We start from the raw sequence: 14,180 nt of genomic DNA, 5'->3' as shown, positions 1-14,180 counted from the left end.
ACATTGTTGGGAAAATAACAGGTAGAAATGGAAAAAAAATAATGTGTGTAAAAATCTTAGAATGGAAACTTGGACTTTATTCTCAGGACTCTTAATGAGCCTATCACAATGCAACTAGAGATAATGAAATCTTCGTGGTCCTTACATGTATTCTCCGAGGCACCATTTCCTGCCCCCACCCCCACCAATCCTTCTTATACATTAAACTGAATGGTTAGTAGTCGACCCACAGCCCAAACCCAAATCTTACTAGTCCTTGCCCCACCCCCCACATGGTACCCCCACCACTGACTTTCTCCTTATGTACTCAACAGCCGCAGAAGGGAAGCCAATGCTATGATATCATGTGAACTAAGGGATGTATGAATTGATAAATCATGCATCTAAAATCCAAAGTTTACTTGGAATTTAAATTTTTATTCATTGAAAACTTTTCATTAAACTTTATCTTCTTTGAAAATGGAAGACTTACCTATAAAATGAACAGTGTACTGTTTGAAATCCTTAAAAGAGTACCAAACTTTGGTCAATTCTACAGGGAAATGCCAAGCAGCAAAGTTGAAATAAAAACCTAACTTTGTTCACCCAATTTTTCCTATGTTACACATTAGAAAGTGTCTTACATGATGCTCAGCACTCATGTTTTATGACATTGTTAATAATGAAAATCTTGTGCAAAAAGCATTATAAAAGTACAAAGTGATTTATTTATAAATAAGGTGTCCACTGGATTATAATAAATATTAAAATGAGATCACAAAATTTGGTATTTTAACAAATATCTGTGATAAAAATGGAAAATCCCACTTAAATCCTAGGCTATGAATTAAGTAATTTTTTTATTTTACTTGTTTAAAACCTTTCCTTTCTTGGTACATTTTCATACATATTAGCAATATGAAAATGACTTCCTTTTTTTCAAAAAAAATACATTAATAAGCAGTGCTGACATTTCTCTGGACTTTACTTAACCTGCCAGAGATTTTTGACATTTTGCCAAAAGTCTAATTGCAGTGTATGTGGGTGCCAAGGAATGGACTTTTTTGCTTTAAAAGAAGTATGTATCTGTGACTACTAAAGTGACATATAAAAATACACTACAGCCTATGAAGGAGGCCTGAGGAGTATTTCCAATGTCTCACAATACAGCTAACAGATTTTTTCAACATCACAAGCTTACCATACTTCCTTCTACTCTTCTAATTAAATAAGATACATATGTAACATGCCTACACATAATGGCTTCTCAGACATTAGTGCTCTTCTCTCTATATATGTCTGGAGGCAGAGAGAAGGACAGGGCAGAAATTGAAAGAGCACTGGACAACCTTGAGTCTCAATATTTGGTAAACACGTTCACATCCAGACTTGACTGACATTTGTTTGTGTCATACTGTTTTTCTTTCCTGCCTATCAGTTTTCTGAGAGCTAAATTTTATAACTATTTATGAAAATAACACAAATCATATATACACTTATACTCCTATATTTTGGCTATATACATATATATGTCTATGTCTGTATATAGGGATAGATTTTAATCATGGAATAAATATTCCATCAAAGAGACTTTTATGTTCCACAGAGGCAGTTCTCAAATGACTTTCATGGTATCATGTTAAAAACCAGAACACGGTCCATTTTTACAGTAGATTTACTGAATCACAGTTACTAATCAGATTAGCACCGCTTTTATGTCTAACAAATTTTAAAAGTTGAGGGATCATTAGAAAAGCTACATATTATGAGCCCGTAGCCTGATTATGTTTTACTTGTTAACCTTTAAAAAAATGGTCTTCAAAAAGCAGCTTCAAGGAATTCTTTTTCTTTTTTAAACTATACTTAGAATAGGCTACAAATGCACCACCAAATATTTATTCATTTTTTAATGTTATAACATAAGCATTTTATTTAAAAAGTTGTTAATCCTTTATTTATACTAATATATTAAACAGTTAAGCTCCATTTCTATATACACAGTATTTGAGAGAGGACAGCAATGTTACCTGCAGTTTCTCAAATTAGCTGTAACAGAAATAGACCTTCTAAATATGGACAATGGAAAGCCTGCAAAATCAACCAGACTGACCTATTATAATTTTTAAAGGAAGTAACATAAATCAATATAAAAGACTTTACATGGATAGAATAAGGCAAGTTTCCATGCCTCTAAATTCCTCATAGTTTAAATGTAAGAAACATTTAAATCATTTTGTCTGACTTAAATTAGGCTAACCTGATATATTTTATCCAAAAAAGGCAAAATTTATGTTATCTACTTATGTCATCGGATGAAATTTACTCAACAATGAAAAAACGTGGTAGACAAACCAAAAGAAGTCAGTGTTTGATTTTGCAAATAATAAGACAAAAGCAAATAGACCTTTTACAAAGGTCTTCTGACATATCACAAAACTAATTAGTTCAAATTTCATTTCCTGATTTCTACAGCCCATACTTTAAAGGTATACCAAGATCCAGTCAAAACTTGGGGAACCAAAGTAGAAAATTAACATCTGAGAGTTTATTATACAAATGTCTTGACCCAAAACACAGTTAATAGTTTTTCCTTAGAAAACAAAGACCCCCAAAATAAGCTGTAATACAACCTCACTTTTATCATCATCCATTTATCTACCACTCTGAGGTTTCTGACTCTAATTTTTCCTAATGAATTATTATAACTACATACTACCCTAATTTAAAATCTAACTACTACCTAACTACCCTGATTTAAAATCTTTTGCAAAATAAATTATAAATACATAACACATTAATATATAATTTATAAATATGTATGTATGTATGATATCACCAAAAGAATAAACTGGATTTCTAAAGGAAGTATAATTTGTGTTTAAATCTCTTTGCAGCAAATTCCTTTTTCCAGCATAATCTTTGCAGGACAGGAGGAAAGAGGAAGGAAGTTGGATAGTTAATAGAGCATGTCCATAGATCCCACAAATGAATGATCAATTTTCAAAGGATTCTTAAGTTTCCAGGTGTCTGGTAGATTTCCCTATGGCTTATCTATTAAAATTCTAGATGACGGCAATGACATTCACAGACATGGCTGTGCAATTTGTTTGGGAAACATAGAAGTGACTGAATCCTCATTAAAAAAGCTCTTCAGGGTGGTCCCATGAAAGAAATATAGGAACTTGGAGTTTCCAGGAGCTAAAGAGACAACTAATAGCCAGTCTTCAAGGAAATGTCCTGTTTCCTAGAATACAAAGGTAATTTTTCCAAGATGAGATATCTTGTTTGGAGTCTATGAAAGAACTTTATGAGTTTAAAATATCCTATTAAATCCAGGAAAACTTTGAGGGAAGGCATAAAAGGAGAAAATAAACTTTCTAGGCAATGGGATTTAGAAAATAATTCAGGCTAACAAATTTTCAAGATATCTGAGCAGAATGTTCAATGAAGTCAGGATGAGAAAATCAACAAAGTCCACCTGAGAACTCCAGCAGCGATTACAAAGTGTGAGATGTGATCAGTACGGGCGCAGAGCAAGGTGGGGTTGGGGGGGGGGGGTGGAAGGAACCCCTCCAAGCTATAATTCATCACTCACCAAATAACTCAAACAGAGCAAAGAGAACTTCTAGAAAATCTTCAGTCAAAGATCAGGCCAAAGAGTCCACACAAAGGAGAAACCAGAAAATCATGATGAATGTGGAACTTCATTCATCTTAAAATAAAACACTCTTGCCACTGAAACTATACTGGACATTTTAACCTTATTTTGAGAATTGAAAAAGCACAGAAATCTTGCAGGACCTCTGTTATGATGACTGAGCCTGGGTGGCTCAGTAAGTTAAGCAGACGTCCAACTTCAACTCAGGTCATGATCTCATGGTTCGTGAGTTCGAGCCCTGCATCAGGTTCGAGCCCTGACAGCTCAGAGCCTGGAGCCTGTTTCAGATTCTCTGTCTCCCTCTCTCTCTCTGCCCCTCCCTTGTTCACCTCTGTCTCTCTCTGTCTCAAAAATAAATGAACATTAAAAAAATGCTTCCATTTAAATTGAGCCCAACAAAATCTATGACCATACACCACAATTCAAGAAGATCATAAAATAGTTTTTGTCATATAATCATAGCTATTCACTAGACACTATTTTGTTGCCCTTACTAACATTCTAGTATATAAATGTCTGCCCATGACTCCTATACAGAATTTGAAAGAGGGAATATATATATATGTGTATATATATATATATATATATATATATATACACATATATATGTATAATTACTTAGTCTTCAATTTCTTTTAGGTCTTTGGTATGTACTTGGCAAGAGGATATGGTCCCCTAAACAGAAGACTTTCAAATCAACATAATCCTCATTTTGGTCTTTTACATAAACCTATTTGGGGCATCTATCTGAACTAAAGCAATGAAAAGCATTTTGCTTAAGGTGGTTATTATGGACTGAATTGGATTACTCCATAATTTATATATTGAAGTCCTACCCCCCCTTATCACAGACTGTATTTGGAGATAGGGCCTCTAAAGAGGTGGTTAAAGTAAAATGTGGTCATATGAGTAGGCACTAATCCAATATGACTGGTGTCTTCATCAGAGAAATTAGTACAAAGACAACACACACAGAGACCGAGGGAGGATCATGTGAGGACACAGCCAGAAAGCGTCACTTGCAAAGCAGGAAGTCAGGCCTCAGAAGAAATCAAATGTGCTGACACCTTGATGGTCCACTTCTAGCCTCCAGAACTATGAAACAACATATTCTGTTGTTTAAACCACCCAGTCTGTGGTATTTTATTAAGGCAACCCCAATAAACTACTACAATGGTAATGAAAAAACTTCAAAATATGATTATTAGACCAAAGAAGAGAGAGCTAAGTTAGAAGGGTCAGTCCTAAATAAAGAACAGAGCTATAAAACCTAATGAAGAGAAAAGCAAGCATAGGCCTCAGTTTTCCGAAGTTCTAGGTTGAACCTTGTGTTAATGTACTAAAATCTTGTGTGGTGTTATACAAGTGTTGTGTACTGTCTACATGTCAGACACCACACTAACATTTAAAACAGGAAAAAAGAGGATAAAATCAATCAAATGTTCAGATATTCCTTTTCTAAAAAACTCAATGGCTAAAAATGGTCAGTGGTGTTTTTGTAACTGAAAATGTTATTTTGTACCTCCTTAGGCACTATCTTAGAATCATAGTGTATACAGCTTATTTTTTCCAGTATTCTCTGCACAGCACTATATTTAAGCTAATCCACCTCTAAAGATATTGTAATTTAACTTTTTTCATTAAAAAATTCTCAATTAATAGTTAAAAGACTAATAATTATCAAATAATTTTAACAAAATATTCTAGGGCTTCACAATTCCATGGCAAGAAATTTTTGCTACAGAAACCAGATTGTAAGTTATTTGAGAACGAAGGGTTCATTTCTACTTTAGGTAAAACAGTGAAATGGACAAAGTGTATCTTCAGCATTCCTAGTGCCCTTGCTCCAGCATCCTCCTCAACTCCTTTACATAAAGTCCTGTCCACTTGGTGAACAGCTCCAGGGCGTTCCCCCTTTCCTCCCCAACCCCCATCCCCACTCCATCCCCATGTAAAACTTCTCTCAGGAGATAACCTCATAAACCCACCTAATAGAGATATGAAAATATTGAAAAAATACTAAATAAAAATACTTTTCCCCAAGTACAAGAATCTTTTTCCAATAGCTATTATCTCTAACCAAAAATTCTAGTCTCCTGCATACTACTTTAGCAACCATGAGCATTTGAGTTCCATAAGTCATTCCTATGAGAGAAAAGTAAAAAAAAAAGAAGGAACTAATGATTGGGATGTGAAAAGACAGAATGGAAGGCCCAGCAGCAATAGGAGTTTTCTTGTTGGTCCCCTCCAGAGACAGAGGAAGCCAAGAAGAAGCAATTGTACTTGGAAGTGTACTTCCACTTCTGTAAGGAGGGAAGCTAAGTTAGTTTGTTGGTGGTATGTTTTTATGCACATTGCAGTGATCAGAGCCAATGATATAGAATCTTGGAATGAGGACATCATTTAGGAAATATCCATTTAGTTCTGTCAAATATGTAAAACAAGGCTACCTAAAGCTTGGTAAATGTAAATTCATAAACTCTGCTGTATTTCTGAGACCACAGTGGAAACTGGAGACTGGAGTCAATAATTCTGGATTATTAAAGTTCAAAAGACACTCAAACAGGGCATCAGGCACAAAAGAAATACCCCTTTAGTATTTGTGCTATCTCCCATAAGGCCAACTGGACATATTTTTATATCTCACTGAAACTTTAGCAGATAGAGATCCTGAAAATGTTCTAAGAAGGAAGCAGTTGATTGATGGAAATTAATTGCAAAGTGTCCATTATTATTAATCTCAAATGGTTAAATGATACTGATTCCTCTTTATTTCATGTACTATGCTTGTTGTTTTAATTTCTTGACTTTAAGATTATTTATAAGAACTTTTATAGGATCCTAAAATCTTTAATCTTTCTAACTCTATTTATCTGATAATGTCTTACATCCTTTAACTATGAATTGTCCTACTGAAGAATCAGGAACTTGGCCTTCTCAGTGTGTATGTGTGTGTATGTGTGTATGTGTGTGTATGTGTGCTGGGGATGGGGTGAGGAGTCTGCAATTCTGCATTTCCAGAGTACACAAAGTCTTAACTCTGGGGTGTGGAGCAGGGACAGAAGGAAGCAAGTCTTGTTTGTTGCTAAAGCTAATCTTACTGCTCAGAACCAAGTTTCACTGAGCACTAAAAGTGTCCATTTCACTATCCTGGGCAGTTGTTAAGTTAAAGTGATTATCTAACCTATATCCCTGCTGCCAGAATTTGAACCCATTCTCCTTTTCTTTTCTTAATATAAGTTATTACATTATTTATCATTATATTTACCATTATTAAATTATTACAAAATGTAATCAATAAATTATATTTCTAAGTTTAATAGAAAATGTAAGTAATATAATAATTTGGGGGTAATTAGATTCAAATATTAAAAAAAGAGCCCTTTATCTTCTACTTGTATTACTCATGGCCACAAATATCCCTGTTCTTCCCAAACTATCTGACACAATTTTGACAAGATCTTTTTCTATGGCAATTATGATGCACGGACAAGACCTATAATTAAATCACCAAAACTGTACTGACAAAATTTAGAGGAGGAAAATAAGATTGTTTTTCATCAAAAATTTTTGTTTGGGAAAAATATAAAAAATATCATGGAATACAATGAGCTAAACTGATTTTTAATTAGGTTGATATATATGCCAAGGGTATTTGTTTTCCTTTAAGTAATGGGTTAAGTCTATTAAAGTAATGCATCCCCTTTAATAAATACATGCTAATGACAATTCTTCCAAGTATATGTTTTCTGTCTGAAGTTTGTACTTCCGTAGGAGCCTTGCTAGAAGAGACGTGACAAGGAAAAGGATTTTATATGAGCCAGCCTTCTTTCTGAAAGCTGGCAGGCCACTTAAAAGACTCTAGGGTTTCCTCCAAATTGCATCATAGAGCCTGACACCTGTTCTGTCTGGAGAAAAAAAGAAAAAGAAAAAAAGAAGTGTGGCCCTAGAGGAATAACTAATGGTTAAAGAATGTTAACATTTTCTTTTAAAAAAAAAAAAAAAGAGGAGAGAAAGCTCTGGCAAGAACATAGTACTTTACTTGTACAAATAGCTTTATGGATACAAAAATTAAAAAAATAATAATGGATGTGAGGACACTGAGTCAGGTAGAACAGCTGCTATTTCTATTTTACATAAGGAAAGTAAGGCTCAGAGATGTTAAGTGACTTTTCTAAGGTCCTCAGATTGTTTCCTCAGATTGTTAAGTAACAGAATCATAATTTGAACCCTTCTTTAAATTCCATGAGCAACACTCTTTTTTCTACCACTCAGACAGCTGAATACTAGAATACTAGTGGACAGCTTCCTGGAAACACCATCCAGTCTCAGAATGGCACTCTCTGTATGTTACTAACAAACCAAAGATTTCTAAGAGGTATGATTCTTTTTCTCAATTTTTCTAAAGATATCACTAAACCTTTTATTTCAAGGAAGCAGCAAAGAAACAGGAATGTTATCTCAACTTTTGGTCTCAAGGTGGAAAATTCTAAAACATCTACAGGCATCTTATCAATAAGTCAGACAGAGAGAGGAAGCTGGAGGTGTAATAAACAAAGCAGGAAATCAGTTCCAAGCAGTGCTAAACAAATAGCGCAGGGGGTGAAAGAACAGATCCAGACTGCTGTTCATTGGGCAGCCAGCTCTCTTTCTTCTCAGCTTCCTGGTGTATGTCTTTGCCTGTAAGCAGTGTTATGAAATAGTGTGATTTTAATCAGCTTTGACTGTACCTTGCTCTAAAGGTTTACTCAGTGCAGTCCTTAGAGGCACATTACCATTTGGCCCCATTCCAGAGAAGAAGTCTGTTCTTCATCAGCTTTAGAAAGACAGGAGTGCTTTTGTCTCACCATTCCAGAGCTACAAGAAGGACCTAAGACCCAGATGGCCAGCCATACTCTCGGCCTTGCCAAACTGCAACCACACTGTAAATAGGCCAGTGTGTAACCCAATTCTGTAGCAATGACTTAGGAGAGGTATGTCAAAATGGCACAGTCTCTAAGACCATTCAATCCCTCGTTACATTTCCCAATAGCAAGTTAGTACAAACCAAAGTCCCAGACCATCAAATGTATTCTGCATAACACAGCACGAATGCTACCTAATGCTACCAATATGTATGGCTATTTTCCCCCCAAATTTCATAGATTTCTTCAGAATCTCTGAGAACCTTCAGATATATTCATTCATTCATTTAACAAGGTACTGGACACTGGTTATATGGTGATAAAGTCACAGTTTAAAAGTTGGTTATATAACAACAAATAAAAGTCATAATCACTACACTCACAATGGTTTTAGTCTAGGTGAGAGATAGTTAATAAATAATTAAATTAGTACATAAACAAAATGTGATTATAAGGTAAGAAAGATGCTACAAAAGAAAAATAAACAAGGCACTATAATAGGAAATAACAGTGCCTGGATGGGGAATGATTTTTAGATAGAGGGACCAGACAAGGACTGTCTGAGGATTAAGCTAAATTTTGAAATATGAAAAAGAGCTAATCATGTAAAAAAATCACTTTGAAAAGCACCCCAAGTACTATAGGATCATTGAGCACAATGGTCAAGAAAGAATTCTTAAGATGTTTTATGGTGTAACTTAGTTTTTATAAGTAGCACAGGGACAGGGCCAGTGGGCAAAACGAGCTGCACTTTTGCCTTATAAGCTGGTGGATATGTGTTTAGTGCTAAAAGAAGAGGGGACTTGCAGGAAACTTTAGATCATAAATTTTTTTTTCAAATTTCTACTTGTAAAACTACTTCCAAGAAATTTCTCTGATGCTTATCATTCAGTTCAATATTATCTATCAGTGAGATGTACAGGCATCAAGAGACCCTTTAAGAATGTGGTGACCAGCATGTATTTGATCCTTATTGAAACTATCCAGTATAGGTCAGCCTTCTGGGCTAAAGATGAACATTTTTTTTTGCTTCTATGCCTCATCATTTCCCCCTGACCAATTTTCAGTCCTTAAATCTTTAAGGTTTTTGAATAGCAAAGGGCTCATTCTCTTTAACTTCTTCAAGTTGACAGGCATCATAGAGATGTCCCTACTGGTCACTGTATCTGCACACTAGACAAGTAACTTTTATGGAAATCCATTGCTGAGACTGCAGGGTGGACATCAGGGTGAATTTGTTTCAAGTAGTTAGAACGATCTGTCAGCTGGGTGAAGGAGTCAAGAACTGCCTGCATGTATCTCAATGATAGGAGAGAACAAATGGAAAGAGACAACATATTAGGATTAATATTATAATGAAAAAAGAAGTGTGACTGCTAGGGATTTACCCAAGGGATACAGAAGTGCTGATGCATAGGGGCACATGTACCCCAATGTTCATAGCAGCAATGTCAACAATAGCCAAAACATGGAAAGAGCCTAAATGTCCATCACCTGATAGATCAAGAAGATGTGGTATATATACACAATGGAGTACTACATGGCAATGAGAAAGAATGAAATATGGCCATTTGTAGGAAAGTGGATGGACCTTGAGGGTTGTCATGCTAAGCAAAATAAGTCAGGCAGAGAAGGACAGGTACCATATGTTTGCACTCATAGGTCTAACAGGAGACCAGGAGAAACCTAATGGAGGAACAGGGGGAGGGGAAGAGGGAAAGAGAGTTGGGGAGAGAGAGGGATGTAAAACCTGAGAGACTATTGAATACTGAAAACGAACTGAGGGTTGAAGGGGAAGGGGGAGGGGGGAAAAGGGGTGGTGGTGATGGAGGAGGGCACTTGTGGGGAAGAGCCTGGGTGTTGTATGGAAACCAACTTGACAATAAACTATTAAAAAAAAAAGAAGTGTGATAAGATCCTTTAAGGTGGGCCATAGTCCACCTCCTGACCAAGAATTTAACCAAACATTAAGTGAAAATGTAGAGTCTAAGAGCACCAACTTGGTTATTTAGATCAGTAAGCAAGCCTATTAGATTTTTGTCCTAATCTGGAACGTAGATACAACATTCCAATTTAATAATGGCACATGTCCCTCCTTATGCTGCTAAGATAGCTAATGCTATTCTACTTTGTAGAATTCTTTTACACATTTGAGTTACCTTAGTGTTTAATAATGTATTGGTGGGTTTTTTTTTTTGAGTCTATTTTGAGTCATTTAAGGTCTTTTTTACTTTATTTTTTAAGTGTTTATTTTTGAGACAGAGAAACAGAGTGGGGGGGGGGGGAACAGGGCAAAGAGAATGAGAGACACAGAAGCCAGAGCAGGCTCCAGGCTCTGAGCTGTCAGCACAGAGCTTGATGCGGGGCTCAAACTCATGAGCCATGAGATCATGTCCTGAGCCAAAGTCAGACGCTTAACCAACTGAGCCACCCAGGTGCCCCAAGTCAGTTAAGGTCTTAATTGTGTATTTATCAAGGGCCTCCATATGCCTTATGACATTTCTAAACCTACTGATGTAAGAAAAATAGATGTCAGAGTGTCATACGAACAGAACACAGATCTTGTCCATTGTTGGTTTAGGTATGGAAGATCGGCTGGATTTGCAGTAGCCCTAGTGCTACAGCCATGCATCCAGGCATAACCCAGAGTACATTTTACAATCTAGCCTGGTGGGCGCCATGACCCCAAATTTGCCCACATAACCGTGGTGTTCCATTAGGTGCTAGCCATCTGATGTCTGGTTGCCGTGTCCAGTCAGTACTAAACCAATCAGTTGCCTATAATATAATGGTCTGGTCACAGGCTTCTGAGGCAAGCTATCCCATTTGATGAGTATTTTGAGGCCTTGAATCAAGGGTATGATTGTTCTTTTTCCAGCATAAAAGGGCCTTTTGGCTTAATTGTCCTATTATGGGAGTAAGCCACATATATCCACTCCATATTTGATATAGTCCTTCCTGAGTGTTTTGATGGGAATTTGTTGTCATAAGCTTATCTGTGGCTTGGCATATTCAGTTAAAGTTTTGATAATTTGAGAATAAAAGCCCGGGAAGTACCATGTAACACTCACCATAGGCAAGAAGCATTTACCATAGGCCAGCCCTCTCCCACTTGTGCTGTCTCTCAAAATAAATAAAATAAACTTTAAAAAAGGTATCGAAACAAGTAAAACCATTAAGAAGCCTTCTTTGCCTGATGCCTAGCCTTAACAATATCCCAATTACAAGAACTTATTAGCAAGTGAGAGATAATTTGACCCAGTATTATAAGGGCATCTCCAAGTATATTTTCCAATCCAATTATGAGGAAGATGGGGCCATCCATTATCTCCACAAGTTCATGGTTAACCCCATGGAGTGGGGGTACACTCTGACTTTTAAGTAACAATTTTGTTATCCCACTCACATAGAATTAATCAAGATGACAGTTTAGTTATACAATTATTGAGGAGACCATCCCTTTATCCATCTGTTTAAATAATCATATACCCATGAGGTCTCTTTTATTATCCCCTCAGGGTAACAAACAGGAAGTTTGTCTATATATGAGCTATTATGGGAATCTTTCTAAGTTTACCTCTAGCTGTCTAGTTTAGGCAAACAAACATTTATTTATTTATTTATTTGTTTTTGAGAGAGACAGAGACAAGAACATGACCAGGGGAGGGGTAGAGAAAGAAGGAGACACAGAAACCAAAACAGGCTCCAGGCTCTGAGCTGCCAGCACAGAGCCCAATGTAGGGCTTCAACTCACAATACTGGGAGATCATGACCTGAGCCAAAGTCAGATGCTCAACGGACTGAGGCACCCCTAGGCAAACAAATTAAATTAAAGACAATTAACCAAAACCAGAATCGAACATCCATGAGGATGCATTATTGAAACATAATTTTTCTTTCTGAATTCACCCTTATTCCCTGAAATAGCCAAATTAAGACTAATTCACTTGTAAAACAAGTCCAGTTTTAACAAACTTGGCCTAATTATTTACATAAGCTCAGCAAGAATAGTGATTATTCATATGGATCCTTTAAAATTTGTTTTCCTAGAACTTTTTTTAATAAAGAATATCTATATTGAACTTTTAATAGCCTCTGGAGGCCAGAGCCAAACCAAATATTTGTTGCCAGACCTGAAGATTTGAGTGTTTTCCTCTTCTCGAGGTCCCCAAAACATCCTGAGGTTTCCTGTACCTGCCAGAAAGTGACATTCTTTATTCACCTGGTAAGGCAACTGGCAACTCTGTCAGCCAAGAATTAGGCCAACATTCTCAAGGGACTGTATTCGTTCCATAAAGTCAACCTTAATTTCTTAAAGCTGTCTGGTCATATCTGAGTCTATGCATTTCTCTCTCAAACAAGACATTCCAGCTGAAGCCTTGGTAGTAGAGCCAACGTCTCCAATGGTGTCCCATTACAAGGAAAACAAATTCTCACTGAAATTATGCAAATAGTTATAATTGCCATTAAAGAAAGAATACTTATTGATAGTTTCTGAATTATGGAGGGTTCAAGTAGGGAGAGAAGTTAGATGTTTCAATTTTTTCACAAAAAAATATTTTATCATATTTCTATAATTCATGGATATCTTAAAATAAAGTTTCCTTAAATCTAGAACAAACATTAGAGAACCAGCAATGTTTCAAACAAGAATCATAAAAAAATCTGTAATTACCTTCAATTCATTCAGTCGTATGTTATTGATTTTTGTCCTGTTTGAATGTAGCATTCCCATTAGTGGAAATTCTTACCCAGTTCAGTTTTATGATTTTAAAGATATCAAAAACCTGTATTTGTCAAAAGTCTGTTTTAAGGGAGGAGGGGCCAAGATAGCAGAGCAGCATGGAAGTTCTCTGCTTCTCTTGTCCCTGAAATGCAGCGAGATCAAAAGCAAACCATTTTGCACACCTAGAAAACTGATCTGCAGATTAACACAACCATCTGCATAACGAACCACAGAAGTCAGCAGGTTCGAGGTGCAGAGGGTGAACTGGGGGAGAGAGAAGCTGCAGAGGGTAGCGAGGGGTATTTGCAGAGAAAGGACAGAGAAAGGGGGGGGAAGAGTACAGGAAAAGCACTCTCCCCAAAATAGCTGGAGAGAAAGAAGAGCAGAAGCACCCACAATTGCCTGAACAAGAAAGGGACAAAGGAAAAAGGAAAGGGTTTCAATATCATTAAGACTCTACAAACAGGGCAGAGTAGCGTAGGAAATTCGGCAGCCAAATACCTGGCAGTGCTCTGGTGGGAAGGGCGAATCCCCAGGAGCTGGCAGCGAGGACCAAGGGTCCACAGGCCAGGCGGAGAGAAGCAGTTCTCCCGCTATCCTGCTAGAAGGGCATTTGGTAGAGGTTGTATGACCTCCCCAAAGGCAAAGGTCCCAGAGGACTCCAGAGAACACGATTGCTGGTGTTGGAACAAAAATGTCAGGGTACAGTGAAACCTGACACGGGTTGTGTGTTGTGATGTACCATAATCCCTGAAATGCTGCCACTATGAGATCACACAAACTTATTCTGGGGAAAGTTGAAATTCAGTCACAACCTCTGAGCCTGTATGGCAGCATGAGTGCAAGAATGTTCCAGGGGCAAACCCGCATCCGGCCATTGCTCGGCAGGACCCTTCCCCAGAGGGTCAGAGTG

General features: G+C 36.8%; 1 long non-coding RNA gene across 2 annotated transcripts in view; it reads right to left on the bottom strand.

The window, feature by feature from the left end:
- The window catches only part of LOC115279329, a 30,145-nt gene extending 16,211 nt beyond the window's left edge, over positions 1–13,934 (bottom strand). The window contains exons 1-2 of one of the 2 annotated variants that reach the window (XR_003903366.1): positions 13,769–13,934; positions 12,675–12,735 (exon numbers count right to left, since the gene is read on the bottom strand). This is a non-coding gene — a long non-coding RNA (uncharacterized LOC115279329). The remainder of the gene's footprint in view (positions 1–12,674; positions 12,736–13,768) is intronic. The other variant, XR_003903367.1, reaches the window with a different exon arrangement.
- Positions 13,935–14,180: the final 246 nt, after the last annotated feature.

The sequence above is a fragment of the Suricata suricatta genome, chromosome 15 (genome assembly GCF_006229205.1).
Source record: "Suricata suricatta isolate VVHF042 chromosome 15, meerkat_22Aug2017_6uvM2_HiC, whole genome shotgun sequence".
NCBI lineage: Eukaryota > Metazoa > Chordata > Mammalia > Carnivora > Herpestidae > Suricata > Suricata suricatta.
Note: the sequence above shows the minus strand (reverse complement) of the source record. Positions and strands in the feature narration are given on the sequence as shown.